Source organism: Ambystoma mexicanum, chromosome 8, assembly GCF_040938575.1.
Source record: "Ambystoma mexicanum isolate Mex_15411 chromosome 8, UKY_AmexF1_1, whole genome shotgun sequence".
NCBI lineage: Eukaryota > Metazoa > Chordata > Amphibia > Caudata > Ambystomatidae > Ambystoma > Ambystoma mexicanum.
Window position 1 is genome coordinate 1,191,416,700 of NC_090929.1, and position 15,772 is coordinate 1,191,432,471.

Below are 15,772 nucleotides of genomic sequence, written 5' to 3' on the forward strand. Positions count from 1 at the left end.
GTCAGATCCTGTTAGGTAGGAATTGATGCAGTCACACTGTGTGAGACTACACAACACTTATCTGCTTGGTATTAGGCAACCCACCTTTTGGTATAGGTCTGTACTACACAAGTTGTTAGTGTGACTGAGCAGCCAGGCCTATCTCAAGAGGGGTAAATGTGAGCTGTAGCAATGAAATTCGTAAATACAAGTAACCAAATAACATTTACATTCAAGATTTCGGTTAGTTATTTATTTAACATCAATTTTTAAATAAGCATTCTTTATAAAGGCAATTCATGTAACAATGTAAATATACTTTAAAAATACTTTTTAGAATCAAAACAGGATAATCTTTGGATATGCTTCTTAGACAATTCCTACACTCTGATTTGACTTCAATCACAAGGACAGCAATGGCATTTATATTCTGAGATTGTAGAAAGGAAAGGTTTATGGAAGGAAAAGGTTAATCAGGTGCTCAATATATGTGAGGATACTTAACATCTTCCAATGAAATCTAGACAAGCCTTTCCCAGCAATCACTGTCTAAAACAAGTCACCACCTATGAGGGACAACCAATATCAATGTCAATGGGCTAGAAGAGTCTGCATTGAGCCAGGACAGCTAAAGTCAATTTGAAACAGTCTATGGAGCTGAGGCACTTCTTAGAATCAAAGTGATGCACAAAGTTAGAGTGTTTTTATGTTTTTTGTTTTAACAAACACTTGTAGGGTCACAAGCTTTTAAGCCTGCGTAAAGAGTTGGAATCAACTCTAAAGGGAAGCCAGTGAAATTCCCAACTGAGAAAAGCACAGCTAAACAGACAATGAGGTAAGTACCCCAAGACTAAACAGTACGTCTGGTTTGAAGAAGAGTGGTCCAGTTGGATTCTGTCCTGTTACAGCGGTGCAGACCCAGTGTTCCTGAGCCTCATTTGTGGGGACAAGAATGACGGCGCCTGGAGGGCTCCTGCGGCGGTAGATGGGATGTTGTCAGCAGCTACAGGCTCTTTTCGCTTCAGCAGCACTTTGCGGTTTCAGCACTTAGTAAACAGTACCGTTGCGGATCTCTCATACTGGTTGGACTTCCTTCACTTCTTGGGTCCTGTACTCTGGTGAGGGGACTCGAGCTCTGGTTGTCCTGCTTCTGGAGGGTCTTCGGGCTATCAGCCCACCGATGTACAAAACCTGCAGAGGATCCGCTGGAGCATGGGTACTCGCCTTATCCAGAGCCCTGGTTCTCTCTAGGGCTGGACTTTTGCAACAGCCTCCATCTAAAGCTGCCTTCCTCTACTCTCCGCCCTCTGCAACTTATCCAAAACAGGACTGCAAGAATTGTCCTTGGCCAAAAGCTCAGGGATCGTATCTCTCCAGTACTGAAATCTCTGCACTGGCTCCCAGTGGCTGCAAGGATTAAGTTCAAAACCCTGTGCATTGTCCACAAAGCCTTCTGGGGCCTGGGGCCACAATACCTTCAACTCTCCCTTCCCAAATACCTTCCTTCTCGGGCTCTTCGCTCATCTGCCTCCAATTCCCAGAGGGTCAGTCGCTCCTCCAAACAACAAGTTGGTGGTCAATCTCTCTCTTTGGCAGGGGCCGCCCTCTGGAACAGCCTTCCTGCCTCCCTGAAACTTGAGGAGAACCATCTCCGGTTCCGGAAACACCTCAAAACCTTCCTCTTTGCTTCCGCTTTCTCTGCCTCTCTCCCCTTCTGAAATTCCTGGCTGAAACGGCACTGGTTACCTGGCCACCTTTTCTGATCTAAGGGCCATACCCTGCCTTTTGCACACCTGCCCTGCCTTCCTGGCAACCCCCGCACCTAGGGAATGTTTTCTGTATCCCTAAAGACCCCCCTACCAGCACTTATGGCTGCTCTACCGTGCACTTGCCACCATCTGGCCGCTTTTATTTATCTTATTTATTCTTCTATCCCATGTACTGCACTTTCCCCTCTCCCTTCCCCCAGGCACTTTTCCCTTTCTCCCTACCCATGCACTTGCGGGATCTGAATGACACCTGGCTTAGTAGGATCGTTGTCTGTCTTGGCACTGTTTCCCCTCCCTTGCCTCGTCACGTCTTGAAACACTTGTGTACAGGCGCGTTATAAATGCCATATCATAGCACGTTCGGCCGTGCCAGCAGAGCTAAACCGCGTCCCCCCCTCCCGCGTCCCCCCTTCCCCCAAATCCCCCCCCTCCCCCCAACCCCACCCCTGCAAACCCCCATCTCTGGAACAGGGGCAACAAGGAGTTGATGTGCAACTCCCACTCATAGGTGTTGAACCCCAATCGGCTGAGCTGCTCAGTTTCCACATTGCTGTCCCCTGGAAGGTGACCAAATCCCTTCCGTAAGGGCCATTCCCAGATCGCCACTGCCTCCATGCACAGGTGTACAGGAGGGGGGCGTGCAGGAACTAGTGTCACCCAGCTTGTTCAGGTAAAACATTGTGGTGGAGTGGTCTGTCCTGACCAGAACTACTGTGTCCCTGAAGAGCGGCAGAAAGGCCTTGAGAGTCAGGCCCACCACTCTGAGTTTGAGCAGACTGATATGCAGAAGAGACTCTGCCCTGGAGTCGGCTCTGGCTGGCTAAAGGGGGCTCCCACTGCCCCATTGCCATCCTCCAGCCACCAGAGAAGATCCGGGAGAAGGAGCAGGGGGATTGGGATCCTGTCCGACTGAGACCCCATCTCCTGGTCCCAATTGGCGGCAAGATGAAGCTGGAGGCGCCTGATCTTCAGGCAGGCGTGTTGAACCGTGAGCACGCACAAAGCAATCAGTCCCACAAGGTGCTGGAAACACCATGCCGAGGTGGACGAGTTGGCCAAAAAGTGCCCCATTGCTTTTCACAGGGAGAAGAGCCTCCCGGGAGCAGGGAAACAGACGCTGAACAGCTGTGCCCCAACACACTCCCAAGAAACATCAGCTCCTGCGTGGGAATCAGCTGTGATTGCCTACGGTTAAGGGAAAAGCCCAGCTAGTGAAGAACATCTGTCAGCCTTTGACAGGAGTGCACCGCCCCCTCAGGAGAGCTGGCCCTGACCATCCAGTCCAGATAAGGATACAAGTGGTAGCCCTCCAGGCGCAGGAGACCAGCCACTGCATTTCATCAGATTTGTGAAAACGCGAGGGGCCGAGCTGAGGTCGTAAGGTAGCACATTGTACTGGAAGTGGTATGCCATATTAGCGAACCGCAGAAATATCTGATGCAGCTGGTAAATGGGGACATGAAGGTGTGCATCCTTGAGGACGAGGGAACACATCCTGTCCCCTGCACACAAAGTAAGTTTCCGATATGAGCGCAGGAGTAATCATTTTGAAGCGCTCGAGCAGTAAAGACAGGTTGATAAATCACAGTTCCAGGACTACCCTGTCACTGTTCCTGTAGGGCGTGAGTCTTCTGAGAAAGCCCTGCCATCAAAACAGAAAACTAGCTGTCACATGACACCCATACCCAATCATACAGCACCTACGTCATTAGTACAATTTAAAAGCTTTTGAATTCCACATAATGCTACTTATGATTAAAGTCAATACAGCGTTCTCAGAGTATTCCGATTCATCGAAAGCCTGAAACCTTTGTTTATTGCCTTCAGTTTTGCCATCCGATTCTGTGCCTCTAATGACCGCTCATAAACGAACCTCCTCTGCAAGCTTTAACGGACTGCCTTCGCTTCACGGACAATTGCAACCAAGACAGTACCAACCTTACTGGTTATCTTTTTCACTTGTTTTCTCTGTATTTTGCTCTACGAACATTCTAAGAACAATCCTTGCATTCATTTCACTGCGGTTGGGTACTGCTGGAAAACAAACATTCTAAATCTGCTTCCACGTTAATTTCATTGTGATGACGCTCTGCTGCAGTAACACACCGCTGTGCCTTACAGACCACCCTTATTCCATGGTAGTAAAAGTAGCCCTTCTTTCCTGTTTAGAGAGGGTGGATCGTGTGATATTCCAGCATCTACTGCCCAAGGGTTGAGCCACGACAAAACTATATTACGTAGGCTGGCCCTGTAATATTATTGTCTGTTGTGCATACTGGTAATACGATCGTTTGGTCTAATCTTGTTTGCTTCCTTTGCAGCCTGGGTTAAAGCAGCGTTTGCTCCCGCTCTTATTTGATTTTCCCTTTTATCCAGTGATTTTGGAATCCGCAAAGAGGTGAATCTAAAGGAAGATCTTCCTCATGAGAGGAGACTTGGGCTAAGGCTAGCCTGGGTTCCACAGCAACCTGGCCTGCAGAGATCCAGTTGATTCACATCTGGGACACTGAATGAGTACTGACATCCCCTCAAGCCAGCATGGTTGTTCTTGGGTACCGCAAAAATCCCTGAGTAGAAGCCGGAGCCCCTGTCTGGCTGAGGAACCCGTTCCAACGCCTGCATCTCCAAAAGAGAAAGGATCTCGCGTAAAAGAGCCAGGGACCTAATCTGATGAAGAGGAGGGAATGGAGACTCTAGACAGAATCCAAATACTGTAAAAGAGCCAACCAGCCCCCTACAGGCGAGCTGTGTTCCCTGACCATGACTTCACTGCTCCTTGGCGTCTGAAGCGGGAGCAGAGGAGGGTGACGGGTGGAGGGGTGGAGGGGTGCGGGGGTAGGGGGGGCAGGGGTTTAGGAGGGAAGAGGTGGTGAAAAAACTGTGCAAAATCCTCTGAAGCTTCCTCCAGTTGTCAGCGACCTGTAAGGCCTCTGTGCCCTGCGGTCCCGAAACCCCTTGAAGCCGGTTAAAGTGCAGGGTTTGGGAAGGATTTCTGCCCTGGCTTAGTCAGGATGGCCAATGACTTGGCGGTTTGTGTAGAGGTCTTCTTTGTGAAATTGTCATCAGTGAACAAATGAAAAAGTTCCGAGCCCTCAAATGGAACATCTAGGATCCACTCTTGCACATCAGATGAAAATATAGTGGCATCTATCCACGCCTCTATTCTCATATTGACACCCAGGCACAGCCCCCTGCTGGCTGTGTCGATGTGGGACATCGAAGACTCCATGATGTCCTGTTCAACGGCCTGGGCATCCGCCAGACTGGCCTTGAAGGAGACTTGCCTCTCCAGGAGGAGGTCAGGCAGAAACTCCAAGATCCAGCCACAGCTTGCGGTTAGCCGCAGCTGAAAGGGCTTCGGCAATAGCCTGTTGCAAATGTAGGCCTGAGATGGCACATCACAGTTTGCCAGGACCTTGCCCCTCCTTGGATAGACAAATGGAGGTGGCTGCCGTGGAGGAAGTTGACAAAGACGATGGTTTAGAACCACTGAAGAGTGCGGCTGAGGGTGGGACGGCTCCCCATCCGTCAGGCTGAACCTGCTGTCCAATTTCTTGTTTATCTGGGTGTTGGCCCAGCGCTTCTCCCAGACCTTTTTCGCCACCTGCAAGAAATCCTTTTGGAGGGAAATGCCTTAACGGCTTGTTAACCTCTGCTAGCACTCCAGACTCATGAAATTATAAGTTACTCACCGTAGAGACAGAACTCTCCTCCCCATGGCCGCATTCAGTTTTAAATCGCCCATACAGTATAGAGGAAAGGGAACGGAAGAGTAATTATATGTAAGTCACTAAAGTGACTAACCTAATGCTAGTCCATAGTCTACTTTCCTCCATACTTCATGGGGCGTCCCTCGCTAGGGATAGGAAAGAGAACCTTTCACCAGAACTAATTTTCTTTCCTTTAAATTTAGATAGGCGCAGGGGCACGTCCCTGGGAGCATGCGCCCCCGACTCCGCCCACTGACACCACTCGCCAGTACCCTTTGACGCCTCAACAATATTACAATTGCCTAATGACACAGGTTTACTACGGGGGAGGATGTAGGGACGTATGGAGGAAAGGGGATTATGGACTAGGAGTATGTTAGTCACTACAGTGAGTAACTTCTAATTACTCCTATGTCTCGTCACCTTTCCTCCATACTGTATGGGAGATTACAACTGAATGCAGGCCTGAGGAGGAGAGTTGCCCCTCTAAGAAAACAACTTGTTCAAAACTGCCAGGCCAAATGCTGCGTCCAACCTGGAGCTGGCATTCAAGCAGTAGTGCTTGCAAAAGTAACCGCTTTGCTGATCGTCTGCCATGGGACGAGTCTTTGGAAAGCCAGAGCCATAGCCTTGGCTCTGATGGCGTGGAGGGTGCATGTTTGCTGGCAAAGGCCTGTGCTGCCCCCATGCGCCTCCTTGATGGCCAACGCCATCCACCTTGCTATGGAAGCCTTGGTGGCTTCACAGCCCAGATTTGACCTGCCAAAAGTGATTAACAAGCCATCCGATTTACGGAAGCTTTTCGTTTTGTCCAGGTAAAATCTTAAGAGCATGCCTGACATCCAGACAGTGCAATACCTTTTGAGCCTCTTCCTTTGGATCGGCAATGAATGTTGGGAGTACTATCTTCTCGTTAATGTGGAAGGAGGAAACGACCTTGGGCTGAAAGGCAGGGTGTGTCCTGAGCACCAGCTTGTCTGGGTAAAATGTTGTATATGGCTCTGAAGCCAGCTGAGCCTGAATTTACCAGTTACGGTGTGCAGACTTTAGGCCAATAATTAGGGCGGTCTTGATAGTGACCAGCCTGATGTCTGCTGACACCATGGGCTCAAAGGGTGTGTGCGCCAGGGTGTCCAGCACCACTTTAAGGTCCCATACCGGATGTGGGCGTTTGACCGGAGGGTATAATCTTGTCAGACCTGCCAAATGCCTTTTAACCACCGAATTGGAGGAGGAGAAAATATAATCTCTGGAGTTCTTGTATGCCCCTATGGCCGCCAGATACGTACAGCAGGTGTCTACCGCCACACCTGAGTGGTCAAGATGCACAGAGGACGACATCAGATCACCCAGTGAGCAAGACAGGTGGTCAATCTTGGTGGTCTTGGCTCAGGCACAGAACCTCATCTACTTGCTTTTGTATGGACTCCTGGTGGAGTCGTTTCTTGCTCCCTGTATGATCGCCAGATTTTCCTGTGACAACTGCAAATGCTTCAGAGTGCTCTATTCAGGAAACAAGCATTGTGAACTGGAAATAAATTGGAGGGACAGGGCCTCCCTGCCATGTTCTGTGGTCCCTTTTCATGTGTGTTCTGTATTGTTTTCTGCCCAGGAGTCCATGTAGGACTCCTGGCAGTGAAGCTCTTCCTCTTTTAGGTTTGGTGTACAGGCCCATGGGTGGGGGGGTACTACCCTGTACCCCTAGTGTATGTTTTCGGGCACCTGTGTGTGGCCCACAGAGAAGGGTATGGGCTGGTGGCAGCTCCATGCTGAGTTGACGGGTGCTCTGAGTATCCTCCATTTTGGGATACCCAGGCCCTGCCACTGGAATCAGTTGATTCCCGATAGGAAATAAGAGGGCCACTGCGTACTCTTGCTTTCTATCGCCTGTTACCTTGTTTTCCCGAAGTCCCGGGAAGCCCAGACTGTCCCTACCCCCTGACTAGATGTTGGATGGAAGTTCCATATATGGTATTGTGGGGAAGTCCAGGCCAGACTGCTGGAGCCTTCTCAATGACTGTATGTTGTGGGTACGCCCGTGGGGTGGGACCTGGGTGAATGTAGTGTGTGACGAACACACATTTCATGATATGGGTGTCTAGTATCTGGTGTGAAACACAATGACTGAGACAGCCCTGCCCGAAATTGGTATGAATGCAGTGTAAAGTGCTGAATGACTGGGTGCTTGTCCGAATCCACATTCCGTGTTGCGAGTGTCTGGATGGAGACAAATGGCCTGTGAGCCTTATTGGCTGCCTGCATGAATGCCCCTCTGAATGAGTGGTTGCCTGAGTGTGACCCAGCAGAGTGAATGGGAGACCAACAGTAGATCTGGGGACCTCTCACTGATGGAAATCGTTCAGAAGCTGAAGTCGAAACTTGATGCTTACTCTCAAAGCCGAGCCGGAAGAAGGTGGTGAACCGCTGTTCCCTCCGATACAATCTGAAAGCTGCTGTGCCTTCAAGAAACTGATCCAAGAGAGGACCTGGCTAAGAGACCTCTTCCTGAGCTAAGGGGGACCATCGTGCACCAGCTAACCTTTGCCGAAGCGCGCTGGAAGCCAACTTTCAAAAGAATGTTGACCAGAGACGGGTACCGCCGAGGAATCCGAAGTTCAAGCACCCAGACATTCTGTCCACAGTCATCGACTAGGGTTCGGAGGACCACCGTAACCGCTGGAGGCCCATCGAAGCCGCGTTACCCAAAAGCGGGGACAGCTAGACACCATGCTGCCGACGACGACCAGAGCCGCAACACTCCATTGCCCAAGAGAATTTGAATCCAAGGACTCTTGCCCGCACCGCTGACTGCTTTGTCCCACCAGAGAAATTCGAGGCAGCCGACGTGCCGAGGAGAATCCACCAGTAGGTTTCCCACCACCCGAAGACCACAAAGACGCCGACGACCCGATGCCCTTGCTGGGTCAAAGTTCTTCAGTGACCCTTTGCGGCAACTAACTATCGTCGTCTAGGTGCACCGCACGCCTAGTCTTCGCAGAACGTCAATGAGCACTGCCAGGACCGAAGCTGCTACCTCAACGCCGTCACACCTTTTCACTGATTAATCTCGATGCCAAGGTTCACCTTCTTCGAGGACTATCGACGATCGGTGGCTCCTGCCTTAAAGGGAGAAGCTCAAGAAGGATCAGTTGACGACCCATCGAAGAAATCTGCTATTCCAGGTACATTGGGGTGGTAGAACTCTTATAGAAGGAGATAAGACTCTGATAAACAATATATGGACTGTGCTTGTATTATATCTTTATTTACAGGTTGCCCAGGTGGCGGGAATCCTCACACAGGACAGTGTCTAGTGATAAGGGCCAGTATTCTGCCAGTTTAAGCAATCTGCTTTCCTCATATGTCTATTGTTGGTTCACTTTATTAACTGATTTGTATGACATTTGAACTTAGTACAGCTGATGCATTTTAATGGACACAGAGTAATTGTGGTACCACATAGAAACTGTATACATTTAACATTTTAGATAACTTAAGCACAAAGTGTGTCATTGTGATTGTAATCAAAGCCTTATTTATATGAAGAAGTGTTATCACCAACAGTGTGTGGACATTCCTTTGTGGGTGCGTGGGGGCTACACTGTATTTAAGAACCAGCCTGCATCACCTCCTGAGAGCTCAAGCCTTGATTGCTCGTCAATAGCTACCTTACAGAGAATCTTGGATGGGGTGCTCTGTGCTTCTACTCTGCCATGTAGAGGGCAGGAGTACAGATACCACCCCCCCCAGTCTTTACAAGCATGTCAGGGCTAACTTCTGCAGAGCTGTGTGAACCACTGTGCCCACCTGCTGGGATAGTAAGTGGGCTGGTCCCAATGGGAAGCAACCGGGGGCGGATCCGTCAGACTGAGAAGTTCAGAGAACCAAGGTTTTGGCGGCCACCAAGGGGCTATCAGGATGAGCCGCAGGCCCTGTGACTCCCTGACCTTGCAGATGACCCTGTGAATCAGCAGAGTGGGGGTAAAGGTGTATGCATTAATTTCGTTCCACAGAATCTGCAATGCATTCCCCAGCGATCTTCTACCTTGCCCCAGGCATGACACGAACTGATGCATCTCCTGTTCGCGAATAGGTCTACCTGAGGGTGACCCCACCTGTCTAAGATCACGCTCAGGACCTTCTCTTTCAACTGCCACTGTCCGCTTCCAAGTTGGATACCCCCGGAAAATGGACTGCTGATAAGTAAACGCTGTTTGTCTGTGCCCACTGCTAAATGTCAATGGACAGCATGCAGAGAGGAGGGGACCTGGTACCGCCCTGCTTGTTGATGTAATAAAAACAGGGGAAGCTGTCTGTATGCAGAAAGACTTGCTGCTGCTTGCTGCTGATAATCGGGAGGAACGCCTTGGGAGCCATCCAGATGGCCATCATCTCAAGCCAGTTGATGTGTTCCAGCCATGACCATATGCTATGGACAATGATTGCCCAGCAAAGCGCCCCCACCCCCATCCCTCCATGGATGAGTCCGTGGTAATGGTGATCTCGGTAGAGGGTTGCCTGAACGGTCTGCCAGCTACCAGGTTGGTCTCTGCACTCCACTACTCCAGGTACAGGTACAGGTATAGGTACAGGTATAGGTATAGGTGCTGTGGTATGCAGACTAGGGCTGCCTGGGAGCCCTTCTCCTGATTCCAAGAGGCTGAGAAATGCAGCTACAGCCTCCTCATTTTGAGTCTCGTGTGCGGCACAGCCAGGAGACAATCCACCATTATTCCAAGCAGGTGCTGGTACTACACTGCTGAGTACGCTGGTCTGCTGAGAAAATGCCTTGTGGCCTTCTCGATCGCAGTGATTGTCACGATCCATGCCCCTGATCCCCTCAAGTACAACAGCCCCTGGCAGCAGTGGGGCTGAAGCCCTTCACACTGGCCCCAAGGCCCTTAAAACTCCATCAGAAACATACATGGAGTCAGTCCTGGTGCCTTTGGCACCATGCTCATTATTAGGAATAAAGCAATACCAGTTTTGGACCTTAATCCAACATGGAGGCCTATTACACAGCTCAGTTCTTTAGAACCAAGCCATGCGGTCCAGTGTTTTGGGTGTGGCTTTGCCTGGAACTACTTTACCTGGGCTATTTAAACCACACCCAAACAGCACAACACGATTCGCGTAATTCTGCACTCCTGCAGCGTAACGCTCACCGTGTCCAGCTCCTGCTCATCTGCTTCTCCAGCTGCCAGATCCTGAAGCCCTAGATCCGGATTCCATTAATACCTGGAAGAACAAGATGAGCATTAGCGAGCAAGAACACTTACCTGTGAAATAACCGGTCTTGAATCCATCCTGCGCTTCACCTACCTCGCCCATCTCCGGAGTTCGCCGCAACCTACAATGTTAAAGAAACAAGGACAGCATTAATAACAATTCTTACCTGGGCAAGCAGCGAGTCCTGGCAGCACCCTGCACTTCTTTTACCGCGCCCATCTCCGGGTTTCACTGCAACCTGTAAGGGAGAAGGAACAAGGCCAGCATTAACAAAGCACTTACCTGGGCAAGCAGCGCTTCGATCGCTCATCACTGCAACCTGTACAAAGAAGGGAAGAGAACACAGGTTAGCAATTAACACCAATAAACAGCGCAGCGCTCCGCGCATCAAAAACTCACTGTGGTCTTTGCCATCGACGCGGCAACTCCGAGATCGCAACCATCCCTGTGAAAACAAAAATACATTTTTAGGGAACAGCGTAGTTGTGCAAGACACCGAGAAGGCAGTGAAAACGGAGGGAAAGAAAGACAGAATAAAGAAGGAAAAGACATAACTCACCTGGAAGACAGCAGAGTCGGAGTCACAGCCGGTCTGGACCCGACATAAGTGCACAAGGACCAGTAAAGTAACTATGTCCATGGAACGCCCGCCACAACCACGCGCCCCTGCACAGTGACGCAGGATGGAGAGTTCAATGCACAAAAACCTAAGGTGAGCAATAACCCCAAGGGAGGGGATTTGGACCAGAGGGAAGTGGGAATCCACCCATCTCAGAACCAGTATCTTAACCCTCCATTCTCCCGTTATAGGCGCTACCCAACGTCTGGCAAATAACCAAGCAGAGAGGGGTCCGGGATAGCGCTTAGACCTCCATCCAGTATCGTGTGGCGCCCCCGTGGATACAAGGTGAGCCTAACAGTGATCTTGTCTGGTGATGGGGAAAATCCTCTCTGCCCTCATATACCAAATCACCCCCAGGAAAGTTAAAGACTTGGTGGGGAGAAACTGCGACTTCTTGAGGTTGATGGAGAACCCCCAGATCATGTGCATGAGTGCTAAAGCCGTGTGACGTACTGCCTCTGGAGAGACTGCTCGGATAAGCCAGTCCTCGGATAAAGTGGTGGACTTCCGCCTTAAGCATGGCTGCTACCAAGTTCATTATCCTTGTAAATCCCATTGGGGCCGACTTAAGGCCAAAGGGAAGGACCTTGTACTGAAAATGGAAGCCCATGATCCTGAACCTCAGGAAGGAACGATGGGAATCCCAAATGGGGACATGCAGGTAAGCATCCTTCAGATCCAGGGAGCACATCCAGTCTCCCCCACACAGAGTCTCTGCGATAAGAGCCCGAGTAACCATCTTGAACTTTTGAAGGGTTAGGGAAAGGTTCAAGGAAGAAAGCTTTAGAACTTGCAGGCCAGCCTGGTTCTTCTTCCGAAAGGCGAATATTCGGAACTAGAAGCCCATGCCTCGTTGCGAGGCTGGAACCTCCTCCACCACCTGACTCGTGATGAGCGAGCGGATTTCCGCCAAAAGAGTTGCCATCCCAATCTGTGGGAGGGGATGAAAGAAGAAGGGGCAAGAGGAAATCGTGGAGACTACAGAGAGGATCCATGGATCCGCAAATGTTGCCTGCCATGAACGAAGTGAAGGGCAAGCCTGGCCACCAGTAGAGACTCGTGGATCTGGATGAAGTCGTCAAAACATTTTTGCCCTCTGAGGCTGGAGCCTGGGCGGGGGACTGGAAAAACGCCTTGTGGAGGGTTTTTGATGCTTGTGCCTGTGTTGGCTAGGAGACCGGTCTGGCGCATCACTCCTGGAAACCCCTGAAGCCACTGAAGGAACATGCTCTAGCCGAGCGCTGGTGGCTCTGGCTATAAGCCTTGGGTGCCGACTGTCAGGATTGACAGGGATTTAGCTGTTTGAGAGATTCTTTTTTTCATCTTCCTCGTACGTGGTTGAGTGGAAACACCCCTCCACCCCCTCAAATGGCAGGTCTAGAATGTGCTCCTGCACCAGGGTTAAATTTGGTTGCCTTGAGCCAAGCCGTCGTCCTCATATTGGTGGCCATACAGATTGCTCTACCTGCTGTGTCGAAGTGAGCCACTGTAGGCTCCATGATATCTTGGGCCACAATTTTTGCCTCTGCTAATCCAGCCTTGAAGCGCGCCTGACTCTGCGCTGGAAGCTCTCCGAGGAAGTCCGCAATCTCCATTCACAGCTTCGGATTCACTGCTGCCAGCATAGCGTTCGTGTTGGCCTGGCGCAGTTGAAGTGTAGCATTAGAGTAGATCTTTTTGCCGTATGATTCCACAGCTTTTCCTCATTCCGAGGAGTGCTGACGTTGGAGCAGCTCACTAAGACTGGCTTGGAGTAGAGCAAGGCTGCAGCTATATCTGATGAATGTGGTTGGGGTGCACTGATAGAATGAGGGAGTCAAACTCCGCCTGTCTATTCTTGGCATCCAGCTGTTTATTGGAAGGGTGCACAGAGTGCAGTTTCACCCATCCCTTCTTGACAAAAGATTCTAAATCCTTTTGCAGAGGGATGTCAGTTCTTGTGGCTGGGCAAATGGTGAGCACTTCAGCCAGAACGCCCGCCTCAGGTTGCTCGACTTAAGGCTGCGGAATCCCCATGTATTCTACTACCCTCACCAGTCTCTAGTGTAAAGCTTTAGCTGACGGAGTATCTTGGTCCTCGTCCGTGTTGCCCGCTGTGTCCTGCAGATAAGCAGCTGACAGAGGAGTGCTGGGTGTGGGCAGCTGTGGCGTGCTGGCGGGGAGTGCCGAAGCGCTGCTGGAGAGGCAGAGCCTGCGTGGTGTGAGCACAGGAACCAAGGGTTGAACCGGGACCGGGGTCTGCAACACCGCCGGGGCCTGAGGTGGTGACGGGGGTAGCATGTCCTTGATGACTCCCCAGAGGATGGTGCCCATCTGCGGTGGCTGCATGAGGGTAAGGAACTTTTCGAAGAACCTATCCTTGCATGCAGGGGAAGGGTGTGGAGGCATGGGAGCCATGCCATAAGGTTGCTGAGGTCTTGGTGGTCCTTGCTGCACCCGACTGGGTGCTGCATACCTACCCTGTGCAGGTGTTATCGGATATGACGTGGACCAGGTCACTGGAGAGGTCCAGTCCTGCTTAGATGCACGTTCCCATGCCTGCTCACCAGCAGGAGACGACTCTGGGCGAGTCGCCATCTTGTCTGGCGTGGCAGCCATTTTGTCATGCCCCGCACCACGTGCCTGCTGCACAGTGTTTGAAGAGACAGGCCCAGTATCCGCCTGCACGGTTAGAGGCAAAAACTCGGAACTTGCCTGCTGTGATGCTGGAAATGCATTGGAGGGACAGGGCCTCTGTATCCTTGTCCTTTACTGCTTTTTATCGTGTGTTCTGTCGTGTTTTCCACGCAGGAGTTCACGTGGGACTCCTGGCGGTGCAGCTCTCTCTCTTTTGGTTTGGTGAACAGACCTGTGGGATACCCTTATGGCACCCATGGGTAGGGGTACAACCCTGTGTCCCAGTGTATGTTTTCGGGCACCTGTGTGTGACCCACAGAGCAGGGTAAGGGCTGGTGGCAGCTCTGTGCTGAAATGACTGGTGCCCTGAGCGTCCTCCATTTTGGGATGCCCAGGCCCCGTCATTGGAATCGGTAGATTCCTGATGGAGACAAAATGGCCCCCATGGCCTCTTGCCTTCCATCACCTGTTAGCTTGATCTTCCCGAAGTCCCGGGAAGCCCTGCCTCTGTCCCTTCCCCCTGACTGGCTGTTGGGTGGAAGTTCCATATATGGTAGTGTGGGGGAAGTGCCGACTAGACTGGCTGGAGCCTTCTCAACGACCGTATGTTGTGGGTACGCCTGTGGGTGGGACCCGGGTGAATGGAGTGTGTGACGAATACGCATTCTATGTTGTGGGTGTCTAGTATCTGGTGTTTGACACAATGGCTGAGACAGCCCTGCCCGAAACCGGTATGAATGCAGAGTGGAGTGTTGAATGGCTCAGTACTTGTCCCAATACACATAACTTGTTGTGAGTGTCTGGAGAGAAGTGAATGGCCTGAATGCACTGTGTGCCTGATTGGCTGGCTGCCTGCCTGCCTGAATGCCCTTAGTCGTGATTGGATGCTTGAGTGTGACCCAGCGGAATGAATGGGAGATCAACAGTATATCTGGGGACCTCTCACTCCTAGGAATCCTGTTCAGAAGCTGAAGTCCACTATGACGAGTAACTGAAGCTTGATCTTGAAGCCCTGCTGGACGAGAAGAATTGCTGTTGCTCTCCTTCACAATCTGAAAGCTGCTGTGCTTCAAGAACTGACCCAGAGAGGACCTGGTAAGGCACCCTCTTCCCGAGCTACGAGGGACCATCGAGCACAGCTGATCTTTGCCTAAACTCCCTGGTAGACAGACCTTCAACAGGCTGCCGACTCGATACGGGGACTGCTGCAGAACTACAAGGAGAAGCGCCCAGACTGTTGTCCGCCACTGTCGACGGCCGCCGTTGCTGACTGGAGCTGCTGTGCTCCCATTTTTCCTAAGAACTTCATTGATCCAAGGACGCTCTCGTCCGCATCGCCGCCGCTGTATCCTGCTGGAGAAGGCCTGACCGTCAACGTGCCGAGGAGCATCCACCGGTGGGTTTCCCGTCACCCAAAGACCACAGAGACGCCGACGACTCAACGACCTTGCTGGGCCACAGTTCTTCAAACTCTTTGCAGTCTAGAACTATCGACACTGAGGTACCCGCATGCCTCTTCCTTGCAGGACGTTTACGCTTCCCCGTCAACGAGCACTGCTAGGAACGACGCGGCCACTTCTCCGTCATAGCTCAACCTGTTCTCCGTCGGACGTTCGACAATCCGTGATTCCTGCCTGAAAGGGAAGACTCAAGAAGGGCCGTCGATTCCCCGATGAGGAACGCTACAACGCCCGGTACTTTGGGGTTGGAGAACTATTGGAAAGTCTAGTGTGAACAATATATGGACTAGGCTTGTATCTTTCTTCTACAGGTTGCCCAGGTGGGGGGGGGGATCCCAACACAGAACTGGTTAATGGTAGTGACCAGTATTCTGCCAATCGTTCAAC

The 15,772-nt window shown here is 51.2% G+C and overlaps 1 protein-coding gene across 2 annotated transcripts in view; it reads right to left on the reverse strand.

The window, feature by feature from the left end:
• The window catches only part of PTEN (phosphatase and tensin homolog), a 791,199-nt gene that overhangs the window by 295,404 nt on the left and 480,023 nt on the right, over positions 1-15,772 (reverse strand). The window lies entirely within an intron of this gene.